At 42.1% G+C, this 12,711-nt stretch overlaps 1 non-coding gene across 1 annotated transcript; it reads right to left on the bottom strand.

Moving 5' to 3' along the window:
• Window positions 1-11,789: 11,789 nt before the first annotated feature.
• Window positions 11,790-11,895, bottom strand: LOC122467359. The gene has a single exon (XR_006292904.1). It is a non-coding gene; the product is annotated as a U6 spliceosomal RNA (small nuclear RNA).
• Window positions 11,896-12,711: the final 816 nt, after the last annotated feature.

The raw sequence follows: 12,711 nt of genomic DNA, 5'->3' as shown, positions 1-12,711 counted from the left end.
TGTAAGACACAGACAGGGGCTAGATCACACTGAGCCTTGCCAGAAGGAGTATTTGTGTGTAATTCTGATTGCAATGGGAAACCACTAGAAGGTCTGAGCAAAGCAATGGCATGATCTAAGTTTATATTTAAAGATCACTCTTGCCTACTAAATGTCAACTCCACTCTGATTCTGATTTCAATACCACTTACTGAGCACGAATGTTGTGCCAATCACTGTACGAGACATATATATACATATATGCATCTATATAATTTCTCCCTCGGAAGCTGCCCTGGCCCCTCAGGTCACTTGCAGGCAAGCCTTGTAACCTGCACTGCGGGCCTCCCACCCAGGGCTTTCCTGTCACACAAGGTGCTACGGGATCCACCTGGTTCCCAAGCCCGAGCATCTCGGAAGTTGGAAAAGTCAGCATTCCCTGGGTGAACTTCCATGGAGCCAGGAATACATTTTTCTCAGTTCTTCCTCCTGAAGACACTACTCAGAGCTGCAGTAGGTTCTGGAGTTTGAGCGACTGGCTCGTAGAGCCCATGGACTGCTTTCTCTCCCTCTTTCTTGGCCCCATGCCTTTTCTGTCTCTTCTGCCCCCAGGCTTGAACTCCCCAGTAAACTGCTGGTACAGGAGCGATTCCTTCCCACAACACTGGTCTACAACTGGCACCTTCCTTTCATGATTTTCTTCCTACTTTTTTCTTGTAGGCCGGCTGGTTGGTTTTCTTTTTTTTCTTTTTAAAGTTTATTCATTCTGAGAGAGAGTGTGTGCACAGGAGGGACAGAGAGAGAGGGAGGGAGAGAGACAGAAAGAGACAAAGAGAGAGAGAAAGAGAGAGAGAATGAATTCCAAGCAGGCTCTGCACTGTCAGTGCAAGGAGCCTGATGCGGGGCTCGAACCCATAAACCCTGGAGATCATGACCTGAGCCAAAATCAAGAGTCGGACACTTAACCAACTGAGCCACCAGGCGCCTCAGGCTGGTTATTTTCCTAGGTGGACTCAGACACTGTTTGATGGCTTGCCAGGTCCAACAAAACCCTTTCCCCTAATGTTTCTCTGAAACCTAAACTCCGGTCTCAGAATGGGCCCTTGTGGTTTTATAGAACTATTCACAGGGGAAACGGAAAGCCCTGGGGAAGGAAAGACAGGATGCACTAGCAACTGTTAACCAAACAGCAAACTTTTTTTTTTTTTTAATGTTTTTATTTATTTTTGAAGGAGAGAGAGACCGAGCGTGAGCAGGGGAGGAGCAGAGAGAGGAGACATAGAATTCGAAGTAGGCTCCAGGCTCTGAGCTGTCAGCACAGAGCCCGACGCGGGGCTCAAACTCACAAACTGTGAGATCATGACCTGAGCCGAAGTCAGACGCTTAGCCGACTGAGCCACCCAGGCGCCCCAACAGCAAACTTTTAAAGCACTAAACACAAGGCACAATTTTTAGCCGTTTGGAGATGAAGGAGGAAACTAATACCGATTGAGAATCTGCTTTGTGTGATAATTCCTTCATACCTTTATTCACCAAGGGTTCCTCTACTGCCTTCCATATGCTGGTTGCTGTCATAGGTGAGTCTGGGGGCTCTGGGTGGATGAGAAAGCTCTTGCCTTCAAAGGACTTTTGGCTTCAGACACGTCAGGCTCTGTGCTGGGCAGTCTTACTGAAGCTTCCCAGCCATGCTTTATAATTTGCTAAGCGTGTGCCTATTTTCCTGGAGCCTGGCAACCTCCTTTGGATGGAGGAGTGTGTCCATTCTATTGGTAAGAAAACCAAGGCTTAGTGGGTTTAGATGGCTTCCAGAAGTGGGGCACTGAGTTAAGTGTGGACGTAGGTCTCCTGGCCCTGATTCCTTAGCTCTTGCTAACCTGCTCAGCTGACCCTGACTATACATGATTGCTAGGATGACCCCCACCCCCCGCTTCAGACTTTGCCCTCTGGTCACTCAGGAGTCACTGTGCAGCCCTGAAGCTGTCTGGAGGCACACTGGGAGTTCCATGGTATGTGTGGCTTCTGTCAGGAGTGGACAGCCTATAGAAGAATGTGTTCCTTGGGGCTCTCCCTCGTCCTGGTCACACCATCCAGGTAGAAATGTCAGAGATGTAAACCCAAGCACTGAAACATCTCTCCACCTGGAAAAAATACCTTGGCGCAGTTGAAAGTGAATATTGGGCCTCCGGTCCCCACATGAAAGGAAATGTTAACACGTGGTTTGTGCTGGCGAAGGGTTTGGAAATTCGAGAGCTTTAGTGAACATTCCAGGAGTCTGTGAGGCATCATCCCATTCCAGAGGAGAGCAGAAGATTCTGAGATGTCTCCAAAGCCATGTGAGCAACTTTCCCCCTTCACTCAATGACTTTGTCTCATCTTGAAAAATTGTTCCCAGGATTAAAAAAAAAAATGTTTAAACCAGCTCTTCACAAGCTAAACAAAAAAGATTTTTAAAAATTAGTAAAATAGAAGTTTAACTTCAGGTAGGAAAGCTGAAGAACTAACCAGGTACAGAACTTTGTGGCATTAGAATATTAGTACTGTGTAAAAAATAAGACATTGAATTACTTCGGCAAAGCTTACTCAGGGAGAAAATTCATTTATTTATCAAAAGCAAGTTAATTTGCCATCCTAGGGAACTGTTGTTCCTTCCCATTTATGAAATCAGGGCTCCCTTATTAAGGCAGAGTACTCTCCCAGGACAATAATGAAGAATAATGCAGCTTTTTATTGCCTCTGGGGTATGTCTGTGCACAGATGGCCTTGGAAATAAAATCATGTTTTGGAGTAAATTCAACCTGCTTTTCTTCCTTCCTTCCTTCCTTCCTTCCTTCCTTCCTTCCTTCCTTCCCTCCCTGCCTTCTTCCTTCCTTTCTCTTCTCTTCTCTTCTCTTCTCTTCTCTTCTCTTCTCTTCTCTTCTCTTCTTTTTCTTTTCTTTCTTCCCCTTAACCTGACTCCTGTGAATGGAAACATCATGTTCTTCAGCTTCTGAGTGGCCCCTCAAGATATATGGGACAGAAAAACACTCATGCACACATCTTTACACTTACACGGGCAACCTATAAATACATGTTTATCCAACACACTAACTAGTTAGTTTTGTGTTGTGACAATCTCTGGAAATAAATTCTAGACTGCATGGATTTTAACTTCACTGCTGCTGAATCTTCCTGAGAAATGGCCCTGGGCTCAGCTAACACTCAAAAGTCCATGCAGCCGGAATGTCAGAACTTTTGCTTCTTCTGTGGCTTTTTCTTCTAAAACAGGGCAGAGCCCACAAAGTTCAGGATTCTCCAACTTACATCTCCCTCTTCCTAAAGTGTGTGTCAGAGTGGCTTTGAAGAATGTTACTGGAAAGCATGAGCTTTTTCAGGTGACTTTGATTAAGCTCTGTGGTCTTCTGCTCTGGAGGCATCAGAGTGTTAATCATGAAGGTGGTGCTGAATTCCCTCAATCATATTCTGGGGGAAAGGGGGGAAAACTTTTATGCATGTTCTTTCCAAGTTCAGAACTCCTCCGTGGCTTCTTATGTTCAAAATATTAACATCCACGTTCTCTAATTTGGCAGCAAAATCTCCTTCTACTTGGAGCCATCTAACATCAAGCATTCATTGAGGCTTACTAAATAAGCACTGTGCTGTGGGCCATGAGCATCTCTGGCCTCATAGACTTGACATCTGTGGGAGACAATCGTAGAACTAATTTCACTCTGGATGAGGGAGGCAGATCTCCTTTTTTGTTTTGTTTTGTTTTGTTTTGTTTTGTTTTGTTTTGTTTTTTGATATTTCCAAGTCCCACCAGAAACTGACCTCTTTGTTGAAAAGGATGCTGGGCTTGTGGTATTGACTGAATTGAATCCCTAATCCTCAATGTGATTTTGTTTGGAGATGGGGCTTATCAGAAGGCAATAAAGGTTGAGTGAAGTCATAAGGGTGGAACCTTAATTCAATGAGGCTGGTGTCCTTATGAGAAGATGAAGAGACACCAGTGTGCTCGCTCGCTCTCCCTCTCTCTCTCTCTGTCTCCAAGCCTGCACAGAGAAGAGGCCATGTGAGGACACAGAGAGAAGGCAACCTACAAGTCAGGAAGAGAAGCTTCACTAAACATTTCTGGCACTTTGATCTTGAACTGCCAGCCTCCAGAACTATGATAAAATAAATCTCTATTGTCTAAGCCACTCAGTTTTTGGTCTCCTAATAGGACAGCCCAAGCTGACTTATATACATGGGTAAAGAAGAGTGGATCTCTGGCTAATCGTATTTGATTCTTTCACTGCTTTTTAGCTGCCCACAGCACCCTTATGGAAGTTGACCCAAACGATTTTAAGAAAAAAAATCTATATAAGAAAATGCCAGTAATTTGGACCTCACTCATTGAGAATTTGGGCCACTTCACACAGGCTAAGCTAAAGTGGCACTTGAAAAAGAGGTTGACAGTTTGGGGGAATGCTATGCAAATTAATAACTTGCACAGATTATATGGGTCACGAAGACATTGGACAAACTCCCCTGGGTTGACTTTTTACTGGTTGTATGACCTTTAATGTATACTTAGCATGGTAAGGCCTCAATTTTCTCAGCCATACAAAATGCTGACAGGTAGTATTGACCTCATTAGAGATCTGTGAGGATTAAGTGAGATGATGTATACAACAAAATTTTCACTATTTCTGGTGTGTCATTGACACCCAAAAGATGGTAGTTGCTATCATTTGGAAATATTTATACTTGTTGAAGCAATCAAAAGAGTAAATGCAAATTATTTTCTATTTTTTAAAATTGGTTTATAAAAGACCTAAGATGCTAAAGACCAAACATAGAAGTCCTCATTAATCTAACTTACTCATATAGAGATCTGGGAAGTCAGGACAAGCTAGGAAGGATTCTAGAATTCAGGTTCAGGGCTGCTAGCCTTGCCCCGGTCCACATACATCAATGATGTTCACCAATGTGGCTTTCAGTCTTACAATGTAAGGATTTTATTCGTGCTTAAAATCATGGCTATCCTTTTCCCTGTTCTAGGGAAGTTACCTAATTGGTGGGGAGGAAATGACACAGGCTTTGGAACCAGGAGTCCTGGAGTACAATCAAATTCTGCTATTCACTGGTCCATCACAAGGTAGGCTATTAGTGATACATACTGAATGATGAATAAATGGATGAATGAATGGATAAAAGAACTGTCATAAAGTTAAATGGTAAAAAATGAAAACATCCTTAAAATGTGCTTGACACATACTAAACACACAGGAATGTTCATTTGTCTCCTTTCCTTTTAGTTCAATCAACATTTTCTGGGCACCAAGAATATGTAGACAAGGGTCAAGATTTCCATGATGACAGTGGGACACTGGGACAGTCAATTGGCATGAATTTCCCCAAGAACAGCCAAAATGGTGGTGAATGAAAAGGAAGTAAATTATGTTAATCCATTCAATAATTGTCCTTTTCCTGGATCTTTTGAATCACATACAATGGATTACTATTATTTTTGAGAAAATTCAAACATAGCTTTTGTGTTTCTCTGTGTTCAGGATTACATTTCACCCTTGACAAAATATCATTTCCTATTTCTATGAAAATAAAACTGAAGGTTTTTCTTCAACATTGTCTAGATCTCTAAAATACCATTTTAACAAATATTAGTTTTCCCTTTCAAAATACATGACTTGTTCTATTACACTTGGGATTGTCAGTCCTGCAGAATCCAGGAGCGACTCAGAAGGCAATGTTTTCACTATTTCATATTTATTTCTATTGACTTTTTAAAAGAACAGCACTGCCAGAACAAGTCGAAATTTGATTTTATACAACCTGGGAGGGCATTGAATGTGAAATGGTAAAACGAATGCAAATTACTTTATCAAACATTTATTGAGCATCTGCTACATGCCAGGTCTTGTGTTAAAGGCTCTGGAGGATCCAAAGATAAGCGAGAAGTCATCTTCACTAGGCACCCAAGGCCCATTAACACAAAAAGACACACCCACAAATGTCAACTATTTGAGATAGCATAAATGCCAGCAAACTCTCATGATGTAGTGGGAGCATGCAGGTTAGAAAATGTACTGTGCCCTGTCACAAAGCAGAACTAGGAAAATGTCATACAGGTGAGTTTTTCTGGGAAAAAAAAATTTTACCACAGAAATAGCTTTCTCTTTTTTATAAAGTTTATTTATTTTGAGAAAGAGAGAGAGAGAGAGAGAGAGAGAGAGAGAGAGAATGTGTGTGGGAGAATGGGGGAGAGGCAGAGAGAGAGGGAGAGAGAGAGAGAGAGAGAAAGAGAGATAATCCCAAGCAGGCTCCACACTGTCAGCATAGAGCCTGAGGCAGGACTCGAACTCATGAACTGTGAGATCATGACCTGAGCCGAAATCAAGAGTTAACGCTTAACTGACTCAGCCACCCAGATGCCCTGGAACAGCTTTCCTAATAGGCAGATGGAATGAATGATGAATTTGTCTTATCAATGTCCCCCCAAGTTATTTCCACCAGGTAGGAGTTCTGGGTTGCAAGTGACAAAAAATCTCATTCAAAGTAGCTTAAGCAAAGGAGAGAACTTATGACTAATGTAGATGAGACTCCAGTGACAGATCTGGTTCAAGCTATGTCCTCAGAGGTGCATTTTCTCTGTTGTCTGCCTATGACTCCTGCCATGTCACCCATCCTCAGGGAGGACTCTCTTTGGGAGCAAAAGTTGGCTGCAGGACTTCCAGGCCTTTTGTGCCCCTACTTGGCTTCAAGTCTGGGGGAAAGGTTGAGGGTCTTTTCTCCAGAACCCCCAGCAAAGTTTTAGTGGTGTCTTGTGGTTCCAACTCAGTGTATGAACCATCTTGAAACCAATCACTATGGCCAGAGGAATGCAGGATGCTGATTGGCTCTGGTCATTACGGATCTACTGTAGAGTTGAGAGTGTGCTTAACTCCTACTGTACTGCATGGGCTGGGAGTTGGCAAGATTCAGGTGCACTTTACCAAAACAAAGGTAAAGGAGTTCGGATGGCAAAAAAAGTATGTTTTCATCTAACTAGGCAGACCAATTAATGAAGAATAGATTGGAAGTAGTGATTGGAACACAAAGTGATCACTTTTGCAAAATGTTCCAGTATTAAAATGTAACTGATATACTGTGCTGTGGTTCCCCATCTTTGGTTTTCAAAAAACAGTGCATCTTCTCCATATCCCAACATGCTAGATGCATGTCAAAGCATCATGTGGCCCAGAACCGTTTGCATGTTTGTAATGACGTTGTCTCTACTCTCAACAGCTTGCTGTCCTCTGAAATAAACAGAAAACACAGAACCAGAAATGTTCAGGGTCCCTGCTTTTCTCTTTGTAAAGTGTTTCCAGGCAATCTGAAAGTCATATAGTTAATAAGTGGGGAAAGAGACTCCATAATCCAATAAAGAAACTGATATTGGATTGCATTAGTTGCCTGTGATAAAGGAGCTCTTCAACATATCAAGACAATGTCTACCTCTAATGCAGCTGCCAAAGTGATATTCTTAAAATAGGGATGTAATCAGGTATTTGCTTATGTGGTCAATTCCAAATTCCTAAGCATGGTTCTCAATTGTGGCCTCATTCTCCACTACTTCCCATTAAAACACTTGATATTCCAGACCCAGTGCATTCCTCAGGCCTTGTATAAGCTTTCTAAATCATTGCACATGGTGTCTCCTCTGTTCTATTTTCTGCATACCTCAAGTAGCATATCAAGTGTCACCTCCTCTCTGAAGCGTTCTCTAATTTTCCTGAGCAGATTTAGAAGTACCCTTCTCTGATCTTTCATTGCATTGCATGGTAGTGGTTTGTTTTTGTTTTTGTTTTTGTTTTTTGTCCATCTCCCACACCCTGGGACTGAGAGAACCTTGGGAGGAAGTTTGAAATCTGGTGATTCCTGGGAGGTGGCATCTGACATCTGACCGAGCCCTCCAGGGATGAGACCTTAATCTCCTGTAACACCCCTAGACTCATTGCTGGACAATACTCATGTTAGAAAGTTCTCTATACTGTGGGTGCCTGGCTGGTTCAGTCAGTTAAGCAGCTGACTCTTGATTTCAGCTCAGGTCATGATCTCACAGTCGTGAGATCGAGCCCTGCATCAGGTTCTGAGCTGGGAGCTGGGCGCTGGACATAAAGTCTGCTTAATATTCTCTCCCTCTCCCTCTGCCTCTCTCTCTCTCTCTCTCTCTCTCTCTCTCTCTCTGTCTCTGTCTCTCTGTCTCTCTCAAAAAAAATCAGTTCTCTATACTGAGCTGAAACCTGCTTCCTCTCTGTGACTTTATTCAAGTGATCCTCATGGCCCTCTGGAGTCACAAGAATAAGTCAAGTCCATTTGGGCCCATGGCCACCCTTCAATCATTGGGAGGCAGCTGTCACAGATCCCTTCTTCAGAATAAGCAGCCTAGACTCTTTCAAGCATCAGTCTCAGGTCTCAGAAGCTGATCTCTCACTATTCAAATCATTGTGCTTGAAACACACCTCAAAAATGTGCACCTATGTCTTGTTCCCCTGGGAGAGGGGAAGGGGAATTATCTGGAGCAAATAGATCCAGGGAACCATGGCTTCCCTTGAGCTGGGCATCACTTTTCTTCTCTTGCTGCCTAATGACTCAACAATTTTAGTTTTTTTTCAGCTTCAGAATCCTGCTGGCTCAGGTTGTGCTTGTGGTCAGTCGATATTTGAAATATTTCACAATTTAAAAATAAAAATACCTTTAAAAAGCCTCTGTCAATCTAAGTCACCCCTTCTTGCACTTAGGCAATTCATTTTTTTAACCCTCAATGGAAGTGTCTACATTTATCCATATTGCTCTCAATCCTGAAATACCACAACCCTCCCATGCATCATTTCTTAGAGTAGCAACCACAAGTAATGATCACGGGCTGAGGTATTGAACCAGGATTGCCCTGGTGCACCCATTTAACCTTTCACTCCCTGGCCCCTACACGGCCAGCTGGTAACTGGCTTGGAAGCCGACACAGGCTCCCTTCCCTGCCTTCTTCCTTTCCTCTCATGGTAGTGGACACACTACTCAGCACAACTCTTATCTTGGGGGGGTGCCCATGTCTGCAGGGAATAGCTATCATAACCAAGCTCAACTTGCAAAGTTATCACTGCCCTAGAGAGCCTCTTCATTCCATCATCATTGGAGGTATAGTATGGATTCTGTACGTGGTGGGTGCTCAATATATGCTAAGTGAAGTCTGGGGTTAATGTGAGGATTCTATTAGAAGAAGAAAGTGAATAACAAATAGTAGAGAAATGAGGCTCCACCAGTTAAACATCAGAAAATGAGACTATTTCTAGTTCAAGAGAACTTGAGGAAAGAGGCTTTAGAGGGAAGATGTGCTGCTTAGTTAAGTAAGGATAACTCGATTTCAAATGTAAAAATTCCAAAATAAGCTGTGTAAGAAAGGATCATGTTAAAAATTTTAAAAAGGCAAGTGCCTTCTTTGATGTGGTCAGACTCTGTAATTGAGATATCAGTGGGGAAAGTGGGGAGAGTATAATGTTTTGAGATGTGTCTCTTGTGTTGGAAAATTCCGAAGAGAGGTCAACTTTTCCTTACTCCATAGCCCAAATCTTTCAGAGCTCCTTAGGCTGATCAGGTACGTTCACCCTGCCAATGGATGACTCTGTCTGTCTTAAATGCTCCACAAGAAGTGCCACCACAGAGTTGTTGTTATGGACTGAATCCCACCAAAATTCATATGCTGAAATCTTACTCCCCACAAAGTGTGATATATTAGAAGGTGGGGCCTTTGGGAGGTAATGAACTCATGAGTGTGGGGCCCTTGTGGATGGGATTAGCACCTTTATAAAAGAGACTCCAGGGAATATCTCTGCTCTCCACCATGTGAGGATACAAGGAGAAGTTGGCCATCTGCAAATCAGAGGAAGAGGGCTCTCCCCAGAACCCAACCATGATGGCACCCTTAACTTGGACTTCCAGTCTCCAGAGCTGTGAGAAATAAGTTTCTATTGTGTAAGGCACCCAGTCTATGGTATAATTTGTTATAGCAGTCAGAATAGATTCACACAGTTGTGTTGAACATGAAGCAGGCATTGTGGATTTGAGCAGCCCCTACTGCACTCAGCCTTGGAGCTCTTGGAGAATATTGAGATTCTTATCCCTGAGGCAGCTATACTCTTACTTGTATTCTTTTAACTATTAGAGGGATATACAAGTTAAAGCTAGAATTAGAAAATAATGATATTTCTTGGTCCTACTGTTCTTTCTTTTTCCACAAGGATTTGCTAAGTGCTCACAAGAGCCCATGGGGTGCCTGAGTGGCCCAGTCGGTTAGGCATCTGACTTTGGCTCAGATCATGATCTCACAGTTCATGGGTTTGAGCCCACGTCAGGCTCTGTGCTGACAGCTCAGAGCCTGGAGCCTGCTTCAGGCTCTGTGTCTCCCCTCTCACTGCCCCTCCCCCAGTCATGATCTCAAAAATAAATAAACATTAAAAAAATTAAAAAGAAAACAGAGCCCCAAAACTGTTCTTGGCCCTAGGATGATCAAGATGAGTTAAATAGACTCTCAGAATTATTTTCATATGGAGTAAATATAGTTGCAAAAATATATACTGGGTAACAAATTGAGAGCGTCCATTGGGTCAAAGATGGTGGTAGAGGCACAAGTGAGGCAGGAATCATGTGAGGAGAGTTTCAAATGATGGGCACAAACATGAATAAAGGATGTGGGCAGCCATATAACTGTTCTCCAATTGCTGGCTGTACATTACTTCTGGAATATACTGTCACTAAGTATGCTATTTCTCAAAAGCATCTCACTCCTGGGCATTGGCACAAATACATGGTTCTTTAATATAATGTGTCTCAAAGAATTATTTTCTATCTTGTCAGCAACAAAAAAGTAATAATTCTGTGCTTTAAAGAATGAGTTGAAGGTGATACAGTGACAGAAAGATTTAAAAGACTCCACCCAAATGGATAAACGCTGCACACAAAAAGAGTATATTTAGGTAGCAAAATCACTTAGGAGCAAGTTGTCGAATATTGATTGGATGATGCCGAGAAAAGAACACACTTGCCATATTCTTTGAAATTTGAAAATATAGCTTCATATGCTTTGTGGAGCTTAACCTATTTGAATAAAAATGAAATATCTCCAGGCTAGGAAGAATATAGCTGTGGTCTGCTGCTGGTTCCTGAGGATTGCAGCTTAGATGTAAAAGGTGGGGATTGAAAAGGCATAGATTTTTGGTTTATGCTTCCTGCTTGGTCAGACATGCAGGGGGAAACCAAGGCAAGAGAACACTGACCAGTTTGCTTGAGGAAAGAAAGTAAAACTTGAAGTGTGTGACAAGATTTTTCTCTTGGAGATTAGCAGTTACTTTCTTTGTAATCTCTCTCTCCCTCCTGTATTTGTTCTGTTCTATTTTGTCTTGTTTTGGTTTGTTTCTTTTTCTAAACTGAGCAAGTAACTTCCTCAAGGGCCAGATTTTTACTTACTTACTTATTTATTTACTGGAGTCCAATAATTATTTATTGGGAAAAAAATGGCTGATAAAACCCCAGACCCCGGCTTAAACCATCCCCTTGCGCTCACATACATGTGACACTCAAAACCCACATGACTGCAACACCAGATTTTCTGGACAGCAGAGGTGATGCCTTCTGGGGTCCCACCCCCGCCACCCTCTGAACCTAGCCCGGGGGAGGGTGGGAGTCTAGTAGACTTACCTAGAGAATTATTTCTGGGTCGGAGTCTAAGTCCTCTCCCTGATGGTTCTGAATCTGACTCCGCTTCCTGTACAGGGAGGCCACCTGGGCACTGGTGATAGAAAACTATGGAACACTTCTCGAATTTGCGTGTCGTCCTTGCCAGGGGTGATGCCAATCTTCTCTATATCGGTCCAATTTTAGTCTATGTGCTGCGGAAGCCAGCACAAGGGCAGGATTTAAATCACACAGCTTTTTAAAAGAAATTGATTTAGCTTACGTCTGTTTGGTATAGCTTAAAAATGTTGCTCTACTAAGGACTTCAGTGATAACAGTGTTCAAATATTTTGGAAATACCAGGAGATTATGTTCTGCATAGATTGGGCATGGGTCTAAACTTCATTGTTTTTGGCAACTTTTATGCCCCAGAGACTCAAAAGTCATTTGTCAAATGATCTTATATATCTTATTACAAAACCTAATCAGAAAGCTCTAGTTATTTGGAAATAATTTTTTAAAATGTATAACCTTTAACACACAATGCTAACAATAAAATTTTCTTTAGCTCTTTCACTTAATATGCTTTAGTTTATTGCTTCATACAATAAAAAAAACTTGAATAACAAATCTAAATATTCTCAGAAGTCTAAATGCTTTTAGTGGGAAAACAAACAAAATGAGTTAGGCTTCAAATTAAAAGGTCAAAAGAAACAGATTCGGTAAAAATATTTATCCATATCAAGTGAGTCATTGTTTCCAGTTGGATAAATACATTGAGAATTACTTAAAATAGTTTCTGGGAATTTCATTAATTCTTGATGTCTTATCAACATTCGATTTGCTTAGAGTCGTGCCCCTGACTCACTTTGGAAAGGCTATGCAGCTGTTTACGGATTCGGCAACAATTTAAGACTAGCAGAAATATCCCAGCAAGTACTAGGGCTCTGTCTTCACCACTGTTGTAATTAGACCCACGCCCAAGGGGAATTAGAAGCAGAATTGACTTGAGAAGAAGGTTCCAGAAACCTAGGTTCTAATCCCAGT

The sequence above is a fragment of the Prionailurus bengalensis genome, chromosome A3, assembly GCF_016509475.1.
Source record: "Prionailurus bengalensis isolate Pbe53 chromosome A3, Fcat_Pben_1.1_paternal_pri, whole genome shotgun sequence".
Classification (NCBI taxonomy): Eukaryota; Metazoa; Chordata; class Mammalia; order Carnivora; family Felidae; genus Prionailurus; species Prionailurus bengalensis.
Note: the sequence above shows the minus strand (reverse complement) of the source record. Positions and strands in the feature narration are given on the sequence as shown.